The sequence below is a fragment of the Meles meles genome, chromosome Y (assembly GCF_922984935.1).
Source record: "Meles meles chromosome Y, mMelMel3.1 paternal haplotype, whole genome shotgun sequence".
Lineage (NCBI taxonomy): Eukaryota > Metazoa > Chordata > Mammalia > Carnivora > Mustelidae > Meles > Meles meles.
In genome coordinates, this window is record NC_060088.1 from 14,416,135 (window position 1) to 14,438,189 (window position 22,055).

The following is a 22,055-nucleotide window of genomic DNA, read 5'->3' on the forward strand; positions in this document are numbered from 1 at the left end:
ATTCTGCAGTGCAGGGGGGTTGAGACTGCAACCTCTGGGGGAAGACACAGTTCGACCCGCAGTAGTGGTCACCCCCCCACACCTCAGCCCACCACGCCCTTCCTCTCCCGGACCCCCTCCCCACCCCCACCCTCAGCTGGCCACCCAGCCACACCTGATGCATGCCCGCGGCCATTGGACGTTTTTACAAGGCAAGAGAAGAGGTCCAGTTAAAAATTCTTTGTCTTTAATAAAATCAGCCTGTCAATCCGACAGCGCTCCAAGTGCAGTGTTCCCTGAAGGGTCAAGACCGCTCAGTCTTTGTACCCAGGAGCATAGTCAAGCGATGAGGTCAAAAGCCAGGCCGAGGCTAGAATGGACTCCGGGGACTTTTTATTTTGTGTTTCTCTGCCAGGGGTCCGCAGACTCCAGCAGTCTGTCCCTCAGGAGGGGAGGTTTGGATGATCAGCGTCCCCAGAGGCGCGGGGTGGCGTTTCTGGTGTGTGCGCTTCGCGGCTGCGCACACTGACTCGGACCTTCAGCCTGGGAACCCGCTCAGTCACGCTGCGTGACGCATCTTCTTCGGATGACCAAACAGGAGGAATGAGCCCGGGTCCTGGTGACTGTCCTTGGCGGGCCCACTCGCCTTGTCCCTTGGAATACTGCATGATCCAGCCACACAGCAAGAACTGTTCAAGGTCCCTGGCCGCTGGGAGGGTGGGGGACAGAGCCTGGGAGTTCTGAGCGCAGCCCCCCGCTCCTCCTGTTCTAGCCAGAGGGGGGCAGGAAGAGGGACAGGTGTGCCCATGGGGTCTTGGTGGCTGTGATCCGGAAGCATGTCCGTGGCGTCTCGGCCAGTTTTCTCTGAAAGAAATGACACGGTGGGTGAGTCTTGGATGTGGAGTCAGACATCTTTGAGGACTCCCTGGCTCTTCTGAGGGAAGCGTGTTGAACGACACGTCTGCTCAAGAATGCTCTGTGTTTGCAAGTTTCAGAGCATGGAAGGTGAAACCTGGACCTGGGAATTTCCCCCTCTCTGCAGCGTTGGTGGCTTCAGATAGTAAAGAGGAGGTGACCCGGGTGATCTGTCCCCAAATTCAGCCCTGGGAGACGGACAGGGGCCCTGGAGGATCGGCTTCCAGTAGCAGTTTTCTCAGCAGGGAATACGATTCCGCATCATAATTAACGCTCCCCAGACAAGGTCCCGCTTCGTAATTAGAGTCCCAGTTAGAGCGCGTATGCATCTGTCCATTCTGTCCATTCCGGCCATTAGTGTCAGACTCATGGAAAAGGCAGCCAAACAAACTAGAGTTCTGCTCTGGAGGTAAAAAGTCTCAATTCTGTTACACAAGGTAACATTAGTAGCTTAAAGCCACGAAGGGACTCTTTCGGGTAAAGGTGCTGTTCTGTGCTGCTGCAAAATGCAGCCCAGCTGCTTGAGTCTTCCTGTCAGGAATCTGCTCAACTAAATCAGCCGAGTTTAGGATTTAGCTCCTAGGAAACCGAGAACTTGCAGCAGGAACTTGTCCTCGGATCTGAGGAGAAGAACTACTGCTTGTACCGTTTGGACGTGGGGATGCTGAGCTGAGGGGAGCAAGATATTCACTGGGGACTTAGGGGGAGGAAGTATCTGCCTGGTTTCTAAGGCTGCATGCATCTGGGAGGGAAGTGACTTACCCAATAGGCGTAGAATTTACTCTTAAAAGAGAGCTGTTGGAGGGGTGCCTGAGTGGCTCAGTGGGTTAAGCGTCCGGTCTTGATCTTGGCTTAGGTCATGAGACGGATGCCCATCTTCGGCTCCGCACTGGGTGTGGAGCCTGCTTGAGATTCTCTTTCCCCCTCTCCTTCTGTATCACATGGCGTCCCCCACCCCCCACTCCCTGCTGTCTCTCAGTCTCAAAAAAACAAACAACAACAACAACAAAAAAAAAACAAAACTACTTGATGGCGGCAAGATAGATCCATTTAGTATGGGTCTTTTTATGCTTTCCTGAAGGCAAACAAGTAGAATTAAATAGTAATTATTGGCTCGGAGCGGGTGGATAGGGAGTGGATTGGTGGGGTTAGTTTCTAGGCCATGTTTGTTCATTTCTCCTAGTATACTGGGTTTCAGCCCCTGCATTCATTATCAGTTGCTGTGTAACAAATAATCCCGTGGTCAGCAGCTGAAAGTTACCAACACTTAGTATCTGGTACTGGTTCTGAGAGTCAGGAATCCAAGTCTCATGGTCCAGGGTGTCTCATGAGTTGTAGTCCCATTGTCAGCTCTGGCTGTGATCTGTGAAAATTCTCCCAGCTGGAGGATCCACTCCAAGCTCATTCCTGGATGTGCAAGTTGGCAGGAAGCTTCCGTTCCTCTGTAGGGCCACTCATTTCCTGGCTTCCGCCCAGAGTGAGTGATCCATATGAGAAAAATGGACAGAGTGGGGAAGAGGGATTGGGGAGAAAGAGATAAAGAAAGTGCTGAAAACCATAGTCATTTCATACCTAATTGCAGAAGCGATATACATATCATCAATTCCGCCGCATTCTGTTGGTCACGCGGACCCACCTTGCCAGGTGTGGGTTGGGATAGGCCAGGATTTGAATACCAGGAGGTCGGCACATTGGGTGCCATCGACGAGGCTGCCTACCACAGCACTCTGCCTTTTATACCATAAATTGGCGTCTTGGTTAGAGATGACTCCTTTGAGTACATCACAGATTATCAGAAAATTCTGGAGGGGTACCTGCGTGGCTCAGTTGGGTAAGTGTCAGACTTGATTTTAGCTCGGTCATGATCTCAGGGTTGTGGAATCGAGTCCCCCGCTGGGTTTTGCGCTCAGTGGGGAGTCTGCTGGAGATTCTCTTTCTCTCTCCCTCTGCCACCCCACCCCCGATAAATAAATAAATCTTTTTCTATTTAGCCATGCCCATGGCATGAGCTTTGGAACCATTAGAACCTTATAAAGACTCTCACTTTACTACATGGCAGTCCGTTAAAGAACAATGACTGTGTGCTTATTTTGTGCTCTTAATTGTATTCTTGGAGAGACAAATCTTTTTCCCTCCAGTCGAATGGAAGCATTTGTTGAGTGAGCCTTGTCAGTGCCCATCTTCACTGTGTGTCCCTGTTAGTCTTCCAGTTGCTGTCAGGATTGCTGCCCGTCCACATGCTCTTGCTGCCCCAGGACATTTAGGAATGTTGATCTTTCGCTTTCAAGACACTGAAATTGAATTATCTTCCTTGCTGTCTTCATGCAGAGTTAATGAAAGAAAAGTTCATGAAATTTTGTTTGCCCCCCAAACGTTCCCAAAGTTTACGGAATTTTATCTCTTCCGAAAATTCTTTAAAAGTTTTATTGCTAATTCAAGTGTGGTTGACATATATTAGTTTCAGGTGTACACCATAGCGATCAGCAGTTCCACACGTTAGGAACTACTGCGATCAGTGTAGGTACGGTCTGTCACCAGGCAAAGCTGTTGTAGTGTTATTGACCGTATTCCCTGTGCTGCACGGATCATCCCTGTGCCTTATTCGTGCTGTACTTTGGAAGTTGGTGGCTCTTAATCCCCTTTACCTATTTCGTCTGTACCCCCAACCCCCTGCCCTCTGGCTGATTACTGGTTGGTTCTCTGTATTTGTGAGTCTCCTCTTTTTTTATTGCTGTTTTTTGTTTGTTCATTTTGTTTTTTAGATTCCGCAAGGAAGCGAAATCGTGTGGTATTTGTCTCTCTGACTGGCTGATTTCACGTAACCTAGTACGCTCTTAGTCCAGCCATGTTGTCCCAAATGTCAGGATTTCACTCTTTTGTGCCTCAGTAGTGTTGCATCGTGTGCAGATCCCACATCTTCTCTGTCTGTTGGTGGACCCCTGGGCTGCTTCCTATCTTGGTTATTGTAATAAACACAGGGGTGCTTGTATCTTTTCCGAATTAGTGTTTTTGGATTCTTCAGCTAAATACCCAGAGTAGAATTACTGGACCACATGGTACTTCTGTTTCTAGTTTCTCGAGGTGGTCACACCGGTTTGCATTCCCACCACAGTGCACGAGGGTTCCTTTTTCTCCACATCCTCGCCAGCACTTGCTGTTTCTTGTCTTTTTCATTCTAGCCATTCCAGCTTGTGTGAGGCAATGGGATCTCATTGTGGTTTTGATTTGAATTTTCTTGGTCGGTGAAGTGGAGCATTTTTCCACGTGTCTGTTGGCCATCTGGATGTCCGCTGTGGAGAGATGTCTGTTCATGTCGTCTGCCCATTTTTAGTTGGATTATTTGTCTTTTTGGTGTTGTTTGAGTTTTTTACGTATTTTGGATTGAGCCCATTTTGGATATATCACTTGCAAATATTTTCTCCCTTTTGGTAGGTTTTGTTAATCATTTTATTGGTGGTTTTCTTTGCCGTATAAAAGCTTTTTAGTTTGATGTGGTCTCAATTGTTTATTTTTGCTTTTATCTCCCTTGCCTGGGGAGATGTATTCAGAAAAATACTGCTAAGGCCAGTGTGCAAGAGATTACTGTCTCTGTTTTCTTTGAAGAGTTTTATGGTTCTCACATCTAGGTCTTTAATCCAGTTAGAGTTTGTTTTGGTGTATGGTGAGAAAGTGGTCCAGTTTCATTCTTTTTTGCACATAGCGGTTCAGTTTTCCCAACAACATTTCTTGAAGAGACTGTCTTTTTCCACTGCATATTCTTGCCTCCTTTGTTACAGATGACTTGGCTAGAATCACGGGCTCACTTCTGGGCTTTCCATTCTGTTCCATTGATCTGTGTATCTGTTTTTGTGACAGTACCATACTGTACAAAATCTTCTCTCTTACTCGTGATTTCGAAGATGATAGCATGTCTGTTGCTCTTCGCTCATGCAGCACTAGAATCATTCATTCGTTCATTCCTTTGGGAGATACTGATTGAGAACTGTGCACCAGGCATTGGGCAACACTCTGGAGATGTGGCTGTAGAGGATGGAATAGAGTAATAAAGGCAGTTTTGAACAGTAATTTAAGGCACATCAGATGTAGAGAAATGAACCTGGTGATAAGTAGGAGTTCCATTTTACAAATTAAGACACTCAGAATGAGTCAATGAACATTTCATAGGATCCTGATTTTCGAGTTGAGAAGGGCTCTTAAGATTCTTGTCCGGCTCCTGTGTTTTCTGGACAAGGCAGCTGCAGTGCAGAGAGGGGAGTGCCTTTTCTGAGTGGACAGCTCCAGACCCAGTGCTCTGAGCCCCAGGACATCATAGGCAGGAGCCAGGTCTCATGGTGTCTGTCAGCATCGGGAAGGTCAGAAAATTCCAGGTGATGTATTCACCTGCACTTTCGCGTTCTGGTGCCAGATGGGAAGGCCTGACCTTGCCCTAAGTGTGGCCAGTTGCTTTGGCCTGAAGCTTGGGGGTGCCAGACTTTACTGTTAGTGGTCTTGACCCTGAGGTCTGGCTCCTGAGGGGCATTTCTTTCTTTTTTTTTTTTTTTAAGATTTTGTTTATTTGACAGAGATCACAAGTAGGCCGAGAGGCAGGCAGAGAGAGAGAGAGGAGGAAGCAGGCTCCCTGCGGAGCAGAGAGCCCGATGCGGGACTCGATCCCAGGACCCTGGGATTATGACCTGAGCCAAAAGCAGAGGCTTAACCCACTGAGCCACCCAGGAGCCCTGCATTTCCTCCTTTTTGCTCTACGCTTTATCCTTGAAGGATTTTCATCCCTGCTATTCAAGTCTGGCTGATGGGAATAATCCAGAGGGTTAAGGTGGGGGCTGGGGAAGTTGGAAATAAAAACAGAATAATAAAGAGAAGGGCATTTTGAATGGTGGAAATGGGAGACCTGTGTAAGACTTGTAACTTGGTAAGAGTGGGTAGGTGTTTCCTAATTATACATGTGTGAGCGGCATGTGGTGATACATAATACAGGAGCGTGGGAGCCAGGAGCGCCGGGCCGGGGGCTTATCTCCTGTCCCCAGACGGGGAACGGAGCCAGAGACACCCTCCGCATGTCAGCAGCCCCGGAAGGCATCTGCAGAGCTGTTAGTGCATCAGCCGGGCTCTTGGCTGGTGACGTCGTGCCAGTCATTGGCAAGCTCATGGGTCTGAGGGGACATGGCCTCACCGAGCGGGGAGAAGAGTGGGAGGGCATCTGCTGCATCACTCTAGGGCCAGTAAGGTCTAGTAGCGTAGGGCACCGTGCAGGAGACAAGAAGCGAGACGGCTGTATGGGTCGCACACGGGAATCCCGCATGACGGGGAGTTCTGGGCCCTGGTGCACCCACCACAGGCAGACGACGGCACAGAACACAGCTCGCAATTGTTTTCTGTTGTCGTCAGGTGTTACGTTTGATGTCTTTTAACTTGAAAACAGGAAGGTGTGGTCCCCAATTTTCCAATAAAGCCCGTGTTTTACCATTGTTTCTGACCTACCATCGATTCACTTTTTCGACGTTAACCCGGAAAACGCTACCCACAGCGTTGTGCCTGGCGAGCTCCTGCTCATCTACTCTGTTTGTGAAACTGCCATGAGACACCAAATCTTGTCTTTGCTCCATTCACGGATGTCATCAGGAGTGACGTTCTGTTGTCTTCACAGACTGACGAGGGCTTTCATAGGGTGCGACGATGCTTCAAGACCGTTCACAACAACGAACTCTGGCAGCTCTACCCGCTTCTGCTCGCTGTTGTTACAGACTCCACGCACAAGGGGAGTCTCTGTCAGAGCTGGAGAGTCTCTCCAAACGCTGTCAAAAACAGTACCCTGGGGGCCCTTGGAGGGCCCAGTCATTGAGTATCTGCCTTCAGCTCAGGTCATGGTCCCAGGGTTCTGGGGTTGAGCCCTGCCCTGGGCTCCCTCCTCACCAAGGAGCCTGCTTCTCCCTCTCCCTCTGCTTGTGTTCCCTCTCTCACTCTCCCCCCCCGCCATCAAATACAGAAATAAATAAAATCTTAAAAAAAAAAGTACCCTGATTCTTTCAAGAGCTCAGGATGACCTGTTGACAGGTCAGTCCCAGGACCCAGGGTGACAGAGGCAACAATGAGACTCTGAAGGACACATACAACTCCTCCCAGCAAACTGTCCTCACGCCGCTACTGCAAGTTTTAGGAAATGCTGAGTGAGTTCCATTCGGCGTTAAAATGGAAAGCTCCACGAACTCGTACTTTTCAGTGCTCACCGGGAGGTGAGTTTCCCGGAATGGCTGCAGAACCAATGCTTGATTCCCGTCCCAGGCTGAGAGCGCTCAACGGTCTGTGAAACCGGAGGACCAGATGTGCAGATGTGAGCAGAAGCGACCAGGAGGGGTGAAGACAGAGCGGAGTGGGTTACGATGAGCTTGACACCGTCCGGGCAGGCCGGCCCCGACCAGGAGCAGCTTCCCACCCATGGCACGATCTGCCTGCCCCCTCTCTGCCCAACGTGTCAGCCGGTCCGTGTGCTTGCTTTGTCCTCAAGCCCCAAACCCCAGCAGGAAACTTCACAAGCTTCCAAAAACAGCCCCATAAACCACATGCAAGGACCTTTTGGCTCCTCTCCTCACTCTCTAATGAGAAACTCATGGTCTGGATCGATTTTCTTTCTAACACGGGAAGAACCCGTCAGGCCCCTTCCCTTCCCTGGGACGGAAAAACAAGACCCGGGATCAACACACAAATCTGCTCAGAAAAAGAAAACACATCCTCAAAGTCTCAATCAATTTCTGATTTAAAAGAAAATTATTCTTGTCAATTTTTGCTGTTATTGTGTAGAAATAGGAAAAAAAATGCCACTGGGTCTGTTTTATTATGTTAGCTTTTCTGTGATCCAGCAAAATCAGACTTATAAAATCAACAAGTTTCTCCAGTAAAAGCAAAAATCCTGCCTTAAACTCACAAATGTTACTCGCTGAGGGGTGGTGAGGCCTCATGTACGTCTTAAGGTCCTCGAGACATAGACAGGTCAAACGAGACATAGATCTAATGAGGAGCGCGGCAGTCTAAGCCTGAGGGTCACAGTAAAACGCACAGGCCTCATCTACGGGAAAGTCACTGTTCACACACGGAAACCCCCGGCCGCCCCTGAAACGCCAACCGTATCGTCTCCAGCAAAGTGCAGTATCTGCACACTTAACGTCCCTGCCAGACCCCCTCTGGTCTGTCAGCTTCGCGGCACGGGACGCACGTCATCCTTCCCTCGGCCCATTCTCAATCCCGGAGTCATTCCTCCCCAGACGGATCTGAAATGCCTCTGTGGGCCCCACGAGGAAGCTCAGAAATGGAGGCCAGCACGCGGGGACCGCCACACCTCCTAGCCAAGAAAGGAACTGTTCAAGCCCCAAAGCTGTGAATTTGGCACCCCCTGACTCCCACAAATTTCCTTTCCAAAGAGAAGCTGCTGAGTATTTTGTTGCATAATAGATTCCACATTTTCATAGGCAGCATTTTTAGGCCAAAACATGTGGTGATACATAAATACATAAGCTGATCGTATGTTGCCAGCAGGTCTCGAAGCAGAGACGCGGCCTTGCCCGGAAAGGCACAGTCCCAACTTCGGCAGAAATCTTTCCCTCTGGGATGCTGGGCAGAGACGGTCCACCCACTCGGCTGAGCCTGAGCAATTAACAACAACGGCAGTCGTGCCTGGAAGCAGAGACCAAAACAGCCCAGCTTCTTCACCTCTGGCAGAGCGCAACCATTGGGATGCTCAAACACGGCAAGCCTGACCCTGGGTCTCTACAATCAGACCTTTCTAGCTCCACAGTCCCATTCAGAAACAGTTAAGAGGGCTCTGTCCTTGGGTGTCCTAATGGATAGTCCTTGCTGTTGCAACCAAAATGCTGTTTGACTGTTTTTTTTTGTTTTTTAAATTTAACTCCAATGTCAAAGCAGCTAAAGTTGAGTACTGAGTCCCACATATGCGGCCCAGCAGAATACACTTGGATTTCCGCTCCAAAATGGTTCCTTTGGTTGAGATATACCTAACGGTAAGTGCTCAACGACACACACGACTTGTCTTTTGCAAGTGCAAGCTCCCAGAGGCACATGCATCACGTTACCTTGTGTGCACAAATCGGTTCAGAGAAATGGCCTTTGCACATAGGAGAAATAGTATGAGCAGATACTCTTTCTAAAATGGTGCACCACTTGCCCATCAATCCCAACGAAGCAGGGCAGGGAGGGGGGAGAGGCTTCTCTTCTTTAATCACATCTTCCAGGAAGAAGGCATTCAGTGATACATGAGCTGTCCCCTCCGGTAGACCCTTAACTGTCTCAGACTTGCTCGACGAGCGACAAAGAACCCTGTTTCCTCCCTCTCTTGTTCCCGTCGAGAGTGGCAGGGAGAGCTGAGATGTAATAACCATTCTGGATTCTTTTTTTTTTTTTTTCTTAAGATTTTTATGTATTTATTTGAAAAGAGAGAGGCAGGCAGAGAGAGAAGGGGAAGCGGGCTCCCCGCTGAGCAGAGAGCCTGATGCAGGGCTCAGTCTCAGGACCCCAAGATCGTGACCTGAGCGGAAGGCAGAGGCTTAACCACTGAGCCACCCAGGCATTCCCATTCTGGGTTCTGAGAGTCAGCCTATTCTGCTGTTGTCCACGGACTCCCTCAATCCTTAACAACTTTGCCAGTGAAGGCAGGGAGGACAGAGGGAACGGGCTCACGCTCCGAAGCCAAGAGTCCCGGACTGCGCTTGGGCAGCAGGGGCACCAGGAAGCTGGCTTGCCTGTGGAAGCCACTCATTCCCTGCCACCGTGAGCAGGCCGAGCGCGCCAGCAACCCTCTGGTCCTCCTGCGTCTGTCAGATAGGGAGCTCCTGCATTGCAGGGGTGTGCAGACCTTCCGTGAGGAGCCCTACACCCACAGAGCACCCGCCATAACCTCACCAGCAGAGTGACCCCAGCGAGAACAGGGTCTGAAACAAACTGCAGACAGACGGCCCGTGGAGGGCTCTAGAGTCTGCAGATGCTCGTTTAAAGAACCGACCCGATGAGAAACTGTCTTCCCCACCAGCGCCTCCCATCCCACAGGGAGCAACCAAACACCAAATACGTCCACACACATTCTGACCCATCACGTCCCCGGACGTGCCTGAATGTCGCCTGGGAGCGGCCACATTATTTCTGGTGGAAAACCACTGGGCTATGTGGCTGAGGAGCTCAATTTCTAATTGTATCTGATGCACATTAATTTAACTAGCCAGTGTGGTGAGTGAACACTAGGTGTTCGGGCTGCGTGGCCTTACAGCTTCTGAGATGATTCTAAAAATCCAGACTGACTGTTGACAAATCTGTTGGGAAGTTTGGGTTGTTTTTTCCCCCGCAAGGGCGAAGGATGGGTGGGATGATTAAACTTTTGATTTATTAACGCATCGTTATGTGTTTGCTGCCTTCAGCTCAGATCAGTGGGGGCGATCCTAACTCGGCCATGCGCAGGAAAGGTACAAAACTGATAATGAGAGGAAACAACAACGACAAAAAAGGAAATCACCGCAGGGGTTTTCTCTCCATACCTGCCACCCAGGGAGGGAATAATGAGACAGACAGCTCTGTCCCTGCAGCATGTCCGGAAGCAAAGGCGGAAGTAACAGCCGTAACCACCCCAAGCTGTTCGTGTGCCTGCAGGCCTCGCGCCACAGAGCACACACAGCACACGGGAGCAGAACCGGTGGTTCTGGGCAGCCACGGGGAGCTGCGGACCTGCGGTGCTCGCCCCTCGTGTCTGTGGCTGGGCTCCGCCAAGCCCAGGCCCTTGAAGGTGTGGTTCCAAGGGCTTATCAGTACTCTGGAAAGTTCAGAAACTAGGCCCTCCTCTGAGGAGTGAGAACAACTCTCTCCAAATGACATCACTGTGTAGATTAGGGAGTCCTGTCAATGACTGGAGAGTTCCAAAACGAGTCCAAGTTCAAAGGGAATACTGCACAAAAGAAATGGTCCTTCTGAAATCCCAACGGCGGCAGAGCCCCAAGTGCCTAGAGACACGCATGTCTGACTCTCCAGATCTACGTTTCAAGAAATGGACAATTATTGCTGGAGAGAAACAGTACTCAGGATGATGAAATACACTGAAATTACATATTTCCCCTCCAACTTCTTGCATGGGGAGTCTACGAACAGACTCTGGGGCCAGGAACGGTCATTTAAAGTACAAAGAAAGATCGTGAGCTCCAGAGACAGCATCCTGCCATTTTTTTCACAACTGGCCAATTTCAGGAATCTCGGACAAGACTTGTTCCACCCGAACTTAGCTTTCTAAACTGTAAAATGAGGAAAATCAGAATGACCTTCCTGGCTAATGGCAAAAATTGGAAGGACATCTTTCAGAGTGTACCAACCCATCTAGGCTTCCCAACACACCTTCTCTAAGCCTCTACCCTGCTTTATGGAGCGGCAATCTTGGAATAAGGCTGCCCCTCCCACCGTTCAAGAAGCTCCTGGCCCAAGAGGCTGTGAGCACAATCAGTCTTCTCAAGGAGACGGCCATCCATCTAAGGAGACAGACACATAAACACCAAAGCAGATGAAAGTGCCCATCGGAAACACAGCACTTACCGCGGGAGCAGCTGGGACGCCATGGGTCATAAAATCTGGAGAGTAAAGGTCCCTCGGAGTGAGCAGGGACCAAAAGACCAAAACAAACAACTCTCTTGAATTGTGAAACAGAAACTGTCAGGCATCTGTTAGGTTCAAGGGCTTTTCCAATGGACAAAAAACACTGATTCACGGAATCCTTATTCCACCCAAGAGTCCCAGAGATGCCATGACAACACTGGCCCACCAGCCTTCAGTTCAACAACTGAGAGTAAAAAGTAATAGTTAACTGAAAAAAACTTGGCTTGAAAAGATGACCCAGTGCTGGGGCGCCTGGGCGGCTCGGCTGGCGAAGCGTCTGCCTTCGGCTCAGGTCATGACCTAAGGTCATGACTTAGTGGGGAGCCTGCCTCTCCCTCTCTCTGCCCCTCTGGACCCTGCTTGTGCGCACTCTCGCTCGCTCTCCCTCTCCAATAAAAAAAATATTTTAAAAAAACCAAAGTGGTGGGGGGGGCGGCGCCTGGGTGACTCAGTCAGTTGAGCATCTGCCTTCGACTCCAGTCATGAATCCAGGGTCCCGGGATCAAGCCCCACATCGGGCTCCCTGCTCTGCTCAGCAGAGAACATAATAGCCTGCTTCTCCCTATCCTTCTGCTGCTCTCCTGGCTTATGCTCCCCCACTCTCTCTCTGTCGGAGAAATAAATAAAATCTTGAAAAGAAAAGAAGAGCTCTGTGCACAACACGGAGCTCAAACTCATGACCCTGAGATCAAGAGTCACATGCTCTACCAGCTGAGCCAGCCGGACACCCCTCAAACAGCAACTGTTGAATCTCCCGTGTGTCTTCTCATGGTAAAAAGAACAGATGAACAGCACGGTTATGCGGCTGTGCTAGGCACGAGGCATGCCCACACCTGCCCGTGCACACTTCACACCTGTGCAAACCTCTGTGTCGAGACGAGAGGCGCCGCAGGGCACCCACCGTGCACCCCACTAACAGAAGACGAGCAGCCCTAGAAATGCACCAGTGTCCCGCGTCTCTGCTTGGGCAGAGCTGCAGAAGCCGTGCTAAGGCAAGAACAGGAGCCAAGGGCCGGCACTTCCCTCCCTGTGGATAGCTCTGGATCTCATGCTTAAACTCACTCCCTTCTGCCCTGCGCTCACATCCTGCGGCGTAAAGTGTTCCATTTGCCTTGTACTCACGTCCAAGCAGCTTTTCTGGTCGATGAGCAGACGGCTAACAACGAGACGCTCTTTCCCCTCCACATAAAAGGAACTCGTCTCTTAGGCACAGTGTCTCCTTTTTAAAATAATGGCAATAAAAGTTCCCGGAACTCAGCTTGTCTGAGTGGATTTTAGTTTGTGGTGAAATAAAATTAACGAACGGCTTGGGGCACACAATAATTTCCATCAGGATGAAAAAAATAAATAAATAAAAAGGAGAGTAACACACAGTAAAATGGAAAGTTCACTCAACCACATGTAGTAACGGTTGCCACTGATTAGGAAAATGATTCTAGATGGGCTGCTACCCCACAGGCTGCTGCATTCCCCGTTTAGTGGGTTACGCACTCTCTAGGCAAAACACAGGCTATGGACCAGCAATATCTGCACGACCCAGGACCTAGGAAATGCAAAACCTTGAGCTGCACCCAGACCTGCTAAATACTGATCTATAGTTGGAAAGATCTCCAGGTGATGCCCTTGAAAGTCTGAAAAAACCTGGTCTAGATGAGTGACCCCAAAGTTGGGGTTTGACACAAACGTGCATTATAACATGTCGCCTGACATGGCTCCAGTAATGTGTATGCTCTCGTGGCAAGAACAGTCATTAAGTGTCAAATAAGTAAAGGAGGGCAGATGCTAGATTATTCCTCTAAAATGCGAATCTCACAGGTTTGCATCTTTATAAGATTCCTTGACTGGAAAAGGAAGTGGGGTGAGGAGAGAAGATAGAGCCCAAGCCAGAGAGTTGCCTGGTGGCACCCCTGGGATAATGCCAAGGCAGTAAGCAGAAAAACGTGTAAAATAATTTAAAATTTTAACTGACAGAAATTTCCAGCAGAGTATTATGCAAATGTGTGTATTAAATAAAACATGGACCTGAAATTTCACACATTAAAAAATTTACACTATTTCATCCAGGTGAGTAGCACTGAAAGCTCCCTTCTCAGGGTAGTTTCACTGCCATGGAAGTACAAGAGGGCACGTTTTCCCTGACAGCTAGGATAGCGAGGGCTTAGGTGTGATGCTAAAGATCACTTCTCCGACTTGTACATTTTCATTGTAGATTTTGAAAACAGAAATGAGTTGAAGTATTTCTTAGTACTGAAATACTTCTGTGCAGATCTGAAGAACGCCTAATGAATAAAATGAATATTTCATCATTCTAAGTGATTTTCCTGGGAAGGCAGACTGCATGCTGATCCCAAATGTCCCTTCTAGAAGAGGGCAGTCCATAGATGCTTCTCTATCCCATTGATGTCACTCTGGGCACTGTGACTTGCTTGGCCAGTGGGCTGTGAACGGAGACGTGGCAATTGTTGCTTGGAGCAAGAGTTCTAGGAGCCATCCCAGGAGTCTTCCTTTTTTTTTAACCCCTGCCTCACAACTAGCATCCATGTCACGTTAAGCCGAGCCTCACAACTAGCATAAATGCCAAGTGCGAGCCAGGAGGCCAAGCTAAAGAGCAGAAAAGTAGAAAAGTCTTCCCTGCCTGCACAGGTCAACTCCCCCATCATTCTCTATGGGGCAATGAAAGCCAGTATCAATACTAACTAGTACGGTATGAAGAGGAATATTTATCTATTAAGCGCTCTGGAGAATAAAGCAAAAATCTTTTGTTTGAGAGCTCAACCAGCCTCTCAAAATCCTGACCTCCCTCTTTATTCTCTTCTCTTGACAGCCAAACTACCAAAAGGAGGGGCTCCCATAACTTCAACCTAATTTTTCTCTTTCCACATTTTCTTCAACTAACATGAAGTTAGGTTCCTGTCCTCCAGGCTCCCCCACACCCCTCGCTTCACAGTTACTGTGGACGCTGGGGTCCATCTCACTGTCCTCACATCTCATTAGCCACGGGACTTTCACGAGGCTACTCTCTACAGTGTGTCTTGCACAACAGCCGAAGAAAGTTAATATTTGCCCTTCCCTTCTCAGAGAGATGTTTTGAAAAGCAAACGGTATTAATTTATGCGAAGACGTCTGCAAACGATAAATCTTAAGCAAATGGAAGATATTAACTTCGTAAGTGAAGATCAAGTCAAAGTCGCCATCAACACATTTCAGAAGGCATCTAGAAGCAATAAAAATGTCAAATTAACACTCGTGTAAGCTGAGGATATAAGGGACTCATCCTGATCACAAGGTCCTTCTTGAGATCACAGAACTTTAGAATTCAGATTCCGACTAGTAAATTTTCATCCAGCCCACATCCCATCCCCTCACCCTAGTGAAGTGTCCACAAGCGTCCTGGTCAGGTGCATGGATGGTCCGTAATTAGCAGCTAACAAACATCAAGTGAGCTAAGAAACATAAAGCACAATCAAGGGGGATGCCAGCGACGAGGTCCCACATGCAAACCCACAGAAACAAAAACCTACAAGACGACAACGCGTGTGAATGTAAAAACAGCGTCTTGTTAGCCCACAGGACCGACTGATGGATTCGTCCTGGGACTGAGGAAGCATGAAGGTTGGGGAAGGCTGCATGGAAGAAAGACCCTGTATCTGAGCCACAGAGGAAAAGACTCCCAGCAGACACATACGAAATGGACACACCCAGCTTGCAGCTCCGCCCGAAGGACTGTGAACGTCCCCACTCCGTCTTAACCGCAAGTAAAAAGCTGAACGGAGGGAAACACGAGTCGTTTCGGACCCGTCCCACAAGGGGGAACACAGAAGGAGGCACTGACCCCAAGACCGGAGAGAAGGGCAGGTGCGCGCCCAGAGTCATGCTTTACCCAGGGTAGGAAGCGTCACAGGAAGCAGGGCTCGTGGAGGAAAGCCTGAACTGGGATTATTGCCCAATTGCCTGGAGGCTCAGTGTGGCAAGTCCGGGAGTGAAAAACGTCAGGGGGACCCAGTGATTAGGGAACCCCACAATACTGTGAGGTGTACCTCCAGGAGCTCAACTAGATGACCACAGCGAATGCTGGAGAAAAATCCTTCCGAGAGTCTGGCAGGCGGATAGCTAAAGGAGCCGCTTTGAAGCGGGCCAGAGCAGCCTGTTCTTACGGGCAGCGCCTGCGTTCTGGAAACCCAAGTAAACAGAGCCTCCCCTGCCAGAGGGTCACCAAGGCCTCACTGACCTGGGACAGGGAAACACCCAGTGCCAGCTGGCTTTAGCCTTTCTGTCCCACCTCACGGAGGAGAACTCTTGAAGTTCACAGCCCAGAGCCAGGGCTCACCAAAACACTGACGTCATCGTAAGCCACAGAACACTAAAGCCCCCTCACACAGCTCACCACCACACTACTGAAAGCCAGTGTACAGCAGTTCCTTTCACCTGGCAGATCAGATCCAGCTACCAAGAAAAAATTACAAGGCATACTGAAAGGCAAAAAACAGAATCCAAATAGGAAAAGCAAGCGTGAGAACCAGACATGGCAGGGATGCGGAATTATTACATTGACTAGATTCACCTACTAATGGCTCTACTGGGAAAAGTAGACAACATGCAAGAAGCAAAAGGTGGGCGATGTCAGGAGAGAGATGAATATTCCAAGAAAGAATTAAAAAAGAAATCCTGCTAGCGATACAACAACAACAACAATAACAAAAACAAACAAGCAACACATCGACAAAGAAAACCCTAGTAACAGAGAGGAATGCTCTCTCTTACTAAGTATCAGACCCCAAACTACCGATCCTGGAACTCCGTGATCAAGGGCAGGACAAAACACTCTACCTTACCATATCACCTCAAAGTACAGAAAATCGCGGATTAAAAAAAAATATATCCTGAAAATACCAAGAGGGGGGAAAACTACCTAAAGATTGACAAAGATAAGAATTAACATCCGACTTCTCCTCAGAAACTGTGCCAGCAAGAACAGGGGACAGAAATATTTAAACTATGGAGGGGAAAAAAATACAAAAAACTGCCAGCTAGAATTCTGTACCTGTAACATTATCTTTCAAAAGAGAAGGAGAAATAAAGGCTTTCTCAGACAAAAATGGAGGGAATTTGTTGCTAAAAGACCTGCCTTGCAAGAAATGTTAGAAGGTTCTTTAGAGAGAAGAAAAATCATATAGATCAGGAACTCAGATCTACATAAAGACGGGAAGAACATTAGGGGTGTCTGGGTGGCTCAGTGGGTTAAGCGTCTGCCTTTGACCCAGGTCATGATCCCGGGGTCCTGGGATCGAGTCTGGCGTCAGGCTCCCTGCTCAGCGAGGTGTCTGCTTCTCCCTCTCCTCTGTCCCTCCCCTCTGCTGCTGCTCTCTCTCTCCCTCTAATGAATAAGTAAATCTTGAAGAAGGGAAGAACATTAAAGAAGGAACATGTTTAGATAAAATAAAGATTTTAACTTTTCTCATTCTCCATCGATAAGCGTGTTCAAACTAGTGTATTTCTGGGACAAAGCATGCTTGAGTTACAGCAGCAGGGATGGCAAAACAGTCTGAGAGATGAATGTGAAAGCTTTAGTGAAGGATGAGCATAAAGGTAAAGGAGAAGAAGGCTCTTAGCTAGCATGATTGAGTGAATAGTCATGTTTTTAATGAATACGGAGCATCCAGGGAGAGAGAGAGGTCTGCGGATGGCACAGAAACCATTCAGTCCAAGTCACCAAGCTCGCGAGTCCCACGGTCAGGCCTGGGACCCACAGACCGGCCCCGGGACCTTGCCGCTCCCTGCCTCTCCCAGCAGCTGCAGAGGAAGCATGTTGCAGTGAAGACACCAGAAGTGCAAGCCTGTCCATGGGACCATCAACCGGAAACGAGTGGCACGGAGCTGTATGCACAGCCGCAGACAGAAATACCGCAGCAGTTTGTGTCTGCACAGCGAAGGACTGGCAGGGAGAGCACCGCAGGGCCAGAAGGGACACGTGGCTGGCCGAACACGGACTTCCCACGCTGCCTTCGCCGTACTAGAGAGCACACGCCGTGGTCCCATTGCTGTGAGAGTCTGCTGAGTCCGGAAAGAGAGGCTTCTAGTCTGTTCTTCACATGTCTTCATACTGGATTTCTGCAATTCTAAATGCATCACCGACATGACCCGGCCAGCCAGGGAGAACGCGGGGAAGCTGATGACGTCGGGCTCCCGACCCAGACACAGCCTTTCCAGAAAGCGACAGCGAATGGTACCGCGTTGGGGGCTTCCAGCAGAGCGGCCCACACGCACGTGGACAGGTGACTGTCCCGGCCCAGGGATCGTTTTCTCCTGCCAGAGACTGCACCCGGGCGGGGCAGAAAATGGTGACACAGCAGCCTAGAAAGCCTCCCCCGTGCACACAGTGTCGCAGGCCGTCCCGAGTTCACGCCTCCCTATATGTTCTCCATTACCACTCGGAAAACAAAAGTTCCAAGGGGTCTCACTGCCTTTTTGTCTGAAAATGACAAAGAAACGAAGCAGGGAAACAGACCCAGAGTGCTCAGCACAAAAGTGGGGAAGGGATCAGGAGGGAGCAGAGCAGCATCCTGGAGCTTTAAAACACAGCCAGGAAGGGCATTTACCTCCCCCGTGTCCGGATCTTGGAACGCAGGTCCGTTTTTAAAGAGACAGAGCAACAGGGCTTTCTGGCGATCACAACACTTTCCAATGCTGGTCTGTGCAGCCCTTCTCGAGCTGGCCACGATCTACAGTTGATTGGCATGCATAGTTGAGTTGTTTCTCAAAAGATCCTAGGAAGGGATTATTTCTGCGCCCAAAGAGCCCCAGAGAATAGGGAGGGCCGCTCATGGCCATCATGTGAATTCTCTGGACTCGGTACACTGTCCTCATTGAAGCAGATAAAGCTAAGTTAAAGAAGCATTTAGTTCTTCAGAATACCAGCCTTAATAAGTATCTTTTTGTGGAAGGATTTAAGAGGACGGGAGGGCTATCCTCAGTGCAGGCATTATGTCCCCGTACAAAAAGGGAAAATGTGCATACAGTGGGATGTAAAAAGCCAAACCTCACAGCCCCCCCTCCCCACCCCAAGGATAACTTGCTGAACACACAGTCCCAAACACGAAGGCATGAATCTTCACAGTTAATGGCCCCAGAGCCATTGTTCACTTTCTCTTGGGAAACGCAGCCCACTGATCTGCAAGCACCCCAGTCCCACCTTTCAGCTATGAGAACCGGGAGGTGCACGGACATCAAAGCCCTACCTTCATCAGCAAGCAGGGCCCAAGCGGGCCGTGTCCCCGGGCGGCGCTGGGCGGCCCTCCTGCACTCTCAACAATGCTGCCATCAAGGCACATGAGAAAAGTCTGCGGAAGGCTGAAGTGATCTCTGCTTGCACGGTGCAAGGCTCGTCCCGGCCCCAGCAGCGTTCAGAGGTTCCTCCTACCCAAGGCTTCCTTCTCTGCAACTTGACACAGAATTAGTCACTTGCAATGACTTGAAATGCATATTGTTTGGTGAGGCAAGGCCATGGGATCCCATTTTTGTAACTATCAGCTCATGCCTCCTAGTCACGTCTGCCTTATCCCCAGCCTGTCTCCTGACAGGAAGAGCTGCATGGTCAGATGCACGGTCAGATGCACACGGAACTCTTGCTCTGATGAAGACCACATCCTCATTCCCATGGTCGCTTGAGTGGAGTTTCCACGGCAGGTACGAGAAGGCAAAAGTCCTGTTTATCTACATGCATTTCTCTATGCGTAAAATTTTCAGTGTGGCCTCCCAGAGCCAGGGCAGATGGAGAAGGATCCTCACAGAAATCGACACAAACCATGACTACTACTATGATGACTAACGGAAAGGAGTGAGCGAGCGAGAAAGAAAGACATCTTTACAAAGTGTACACTTTAAGTCATTTTCTGCCTCCACACAAACGGAAAATGAACTCACCCACATGGGCCAGCTCTGCTCTGAATGGGGCCCGTTGAGAGGAGGCCTTTCTTTATTGTGTACTTTTAAAGACTATTCTTTGACCTCTGCTATTTGTGACTTAAGATCTGTGAAGACAGGGCCGCAGCCCTTTGGTTCCAAAGGGTGCACACGAACAAAAGGCGTCCACCTTTGGTCCACTTACGTCATTTCCCACCAGAGCACGTTCCTACGGCTCTCCCTCCGCCTTCGTCATTTCAAACGGCTTTTTCTAGTTTCTTTCGGCCAGTTACAGCCTGACCTAATCGACAAGTGGCAGCCATTCTCCTTTCCAAGTATGATGCCATCATCATCGTCACTGCCCTGTAGCAAGTCTGCTGGTAGGAATACAGATGTCTTGTGCCCTCGTCTCGGCTAACCATGACATCGTGGATGAAACGGTCCAGGCTCATCGAGCCCATCGCAGCTGCGATATGGCAACTTTCTGTTATTTCTTGTTTCATGGGTTTACGGACTTATCAACAGACCTTTTCACTCTTAAAGGCGTTCAGAAACAATGGACCAAGATCTGTAGGATAGAGCCAAAAAGCAGATCTTAAGTGTGTGGGAAGAACAAGAGAAAGGGAGACAAAAACAGAGATAATGAACAAACAGATGGATTCAGGATAAAGCTAGTTTCCAAAATACATGACATTCATTTCAGCACCCGTGTTAGGAATAGGGCATTTTACTGATCTTTTAGGTTTCTGACAGCCAACGCAAGGGGAGACACTACACAGCATCCACAGGAGGGGGAAAACAAAACCCTACCAAGCTCTAGGGCAAACATAATTAGTACTGATAATACCAACGGAATGAATGCCTTCAAAAGCTTCCTTCTAAGGACGGCATGGGATGACAGTCCCATGTTCCCAAGCTTCTCAGGGTGGTCCCAAAGGCTGGGACAGTGAGACAGTCTGTGAGAATATGCCACCTGCCACCCTGTAGCAACATGCACTGAATAAAAACCACTGGTTAAAGGACAGAGTTGAGATGGGGACGTGGCAAGTCTCGGGTCTGTAATGGAGGCCATGACTGCAGAAAATCTGGAAGCGATGGATGCACCGGGCAGGTCTGAAGCCGGTTTCTCCCTGCTGATTTCTGGCGGCACGAGGTTACGGAGCGTGTGATAGCCTGGTCCTTGGCGAGTCCCAGGAGCACGGCGGCTTTGTTCACGTGTGGCCGTCATTGCGTAGCCAGCAGAACTTTTGTCTGCCCGTTATCAACTGTGGAAATCAAAGAGCCTAACATAGATGTTGGAGTAAACGGGCAATGCACTCTTGGTGTAGGCATGCATCAGAGGTAACGGGAACACACGACAACGATCTTCCTTTAAAAGAAATTATTTTCTCTTTCAACCCAGAAGAAAATAGAAGGTAGACCTCAGTAGTACATCCCATAGAGTCCAGCCACAATAATTCAATTTTAGTCTGAAAAGGAATTTAAAACAACAAATGTCCAGCTTAGCCAGCACGTGCACACACGTGGGCACACACACACACCCACACCCACACCTCAAATCACCCAAAGAACAACACGCTTTGAGCAATGAATCTTACAAGGGCGTTCTCTGTCCTAAACTGGCTGCAAAATGAATAAATCCAAGTAGTTGCACATCATTGTTTAAAGGGTGATGGAACTTCTCCCGAATCAAATAGGTCAAAGGTAAGATCTTTTGAGAAAGGAAAATTAGTTTGCGGAAATCGGCCTGTAGTTTTTCAGGTGAGACAGACAGCAAGAGTGTGTCCTTGTTCACTCAGCTAATAGAAACAGAGCTGGAATTCAAGCCTAGATTCCAAAATAAATCAATTAAAATAAATTACACCTAGATCTCAGGCGCCTGGCTGGCTCTGTCGGTAGAACACACGACTCTCCGGGTCGTGGGTTCGAGCCCCACGCTGGGCGTAGAGATTACTAACCAATAAATAAAAGAAACAAAATAAAACCTAGATTTATTTTCTTGTAGTGATTGTTCTCTTGAAAACATAAGGAAATCATGTTTCCAAGGCAGATGAGGCAGGACACGAATGAGATTTCTAAGAGGAAGTCCTGTGCACGAATAGGTAGGAGAACGAGACCTGATCCTCACGTCAAGGTCAGCGGAACGGATGGAGACCAGATTAGGCACAGAGCTAAGCAACGGTGGGTTCCATCCCGTGAGAGCTCTTGCCCGCCCCTCTACTGTCCGAGTCTACTTTGACAAGGCCCCTTCTTGGGGGAAGTAGGGTGACAAAGCACAATCATGCCTGTGACGCCACCAAATCTGCCCCCCGGGCCACGGAAAGTCCACGCCTCTCCTTTCTAAAGCCACCTGTCCCCAGCACCGGTGTGTTCCGCCAGCGGCCAGATCAGACCGCGGTGTCTTCAAGCTGTCGGGGCTCACCCACGCAGCGAGCGCCTCCGGATGGACCCGTCACAGGTCCGGCACGGCTGTCACAGCACAGTCACCGTGCCGTGCCTCCTGGGCGAGATGCTCTTCCCACGTTCGCACACACTGCCTTCGGATGCTGGCTCTCGGGAGCCTTCTTCAACTGGGAACCAAACCGGAGACTTTGCTGGCGTCTTCCTTCTTGGGACGGGAGGAGAAACAA

At 49.3% G+C, this 22,055-nt stretch overlaps 1 long non-coding RNA gene across 1 annotated transcript in view; it reads left to right on the plus strand.

Moving 5' to 3' along the window:
* Nucleotides 1-22,055, plus strand: part of LOC123935776 — a 139,595-nt gene that overhangs the window by 113,827 nt on the left and 3,713 nt on the right. The gene's annotated exons all lie outside the window — the stretch shown is intronic.